Source organism: Microtus ochrogaster, linkage group LG5 (genome assembly GCF_000317375.1).
Source record: "Microtus ochrogaster isolate Prairie Vole_2 linkage group LG5, MicOch1.0, whole genome shotgun sequence".
Classification (NCBI taxonomy): domain Eukaryota; kingdom Metazoa; phylum Chordata; class Mammalia; order Rodentia; family Cricetidae; genus Microtus; species Microtus ochrogaster.
This window is the reverse complement of record NC_022031.1, coordinates 26,037,914-26,039,245: the sequence shown is the minus strand read 5'-3', so window position 1 is coordinate 26,039,245 and position 1,332 is coordinate 26,037,914. Positions and strand designations below refer to the sequence as shown.

At 35.1% G+C, this 1,332-nt stretch overlaps 1 non-coding gene across 1 annotated transcript; it reads right to left on the bottom strand.

Moving 5' to 3' along the window:
• Positions 1–422: 422 nt before the first annotated feature.
• Positions 423–584, bottom strand: LOC113457758. Its single transcript, XR_003378258.1, has one exon. It is a non-coding gene; the product is annotated as a U1 spliceosomal RNA (small nuclear RNA).
• Between the last annotated feature and the right edge of the window lie 748 nt (positions 585–1,332).

The window sequence follows — 1,332 nt, the reverse complement described above, 5'->3', positions numbered from 1 at the left end:
AATTTTAAACCTTAGTAATTTAGTCATTTTCACAGTGTGTGCTGTTTATATCCCTTCTAATGAGTGTGTGTTTCCTATCACAGAGCTAATCGCCTTATCTATCATTTCTTTAGTATATCCTGAATTTAAATAAAATGGTAAAAATACTCCAAATTTATTTCACCCAGGGTTCCAGAATTCCCTTTTATCCACTGAATTAAATTCTATGTTATTTTGAAAACTGAGACATCAAACACTTCTCACCATGCAGCCAGAGGACTGGTTGATAATTTTATACAAATTGTCTGCAATACTTCTTTGTACTTAATAGATCAATCATCTAGTTGTAAATAAAAATGTATTAACAGTTTTCTCAGATGGTTAGTGTGCCTTTGTGCCCATTGCCTGCAAACATGCACAATAGGTAAATGTATTTTTTTTTCCAGGGTAAAGTGCAAATACCTTACCCTAGTCCTAGATATTAGGAAGCTGAATTTTCTCATTTTGGGAAGATTTAAGAGTCAGCATATTTGAAGTGAAATAGATAAGCCTTTCCATAAGGAAAACACTATCATGATTATAGTACCCCCATCTGATGTAAGAATTACTATGTAATTTAAAAATTACAAAACATATTATTCTTACATGGGTTTTATTTTTGAACTGACATATTTCACCAAGGACCATTCTCTAGCTATCCTTCCAAAGGACTCTGTGTGTGTGTGATGGTGGGGGGTGGGTCCCATCACTTTGTGTTCGAAAGACATGTTTCAGAGTTAGGGGTGATGTATTTGTTCTGCTGCTGATATACTTGATGAATATCCATTTCCTTGTTTTCACAGATCGTCTGTATCTTTAGGGATGAATATTATTACTCAATTTCTTGTTCATCAGTCCACGGTCATTTCACCAGCTGTCTATCTTGGTAACTGTGAGTAGCTGTGAATTAAGTATGGCAGTCTAGGAATCTTTCCATCCTGCTGACTTAGTGACTTTCCCAGATTTGAGCTTGTGGTATCACATGAAATTTGTTTTCATTTGGAGGAAACCAGATGTTCTAGCCCACAATGCCTATAGTAACCTAGATAAGGTCTACATGTATCCCTCCCCTTATCAATATCCAGCATTTTCTTTTATACTATGTGATAATAGCCACTTTTATTGAAATGTGATGGTCTCTCAAAGTGCTTTAAATTTTTATTTCCATTGTGACTTTTCATGTTGAATGGGTTATCTTGTACCTCCTGATTATTTCAGACATTTTTTTCTTTTTTTTTTCTTTTTTAAAATTCTAAAATTTTGTTCTCGTTTTTAAGTTCGCCTCCTCCCAGCCTCCCACCTCCCTCCCCCTCC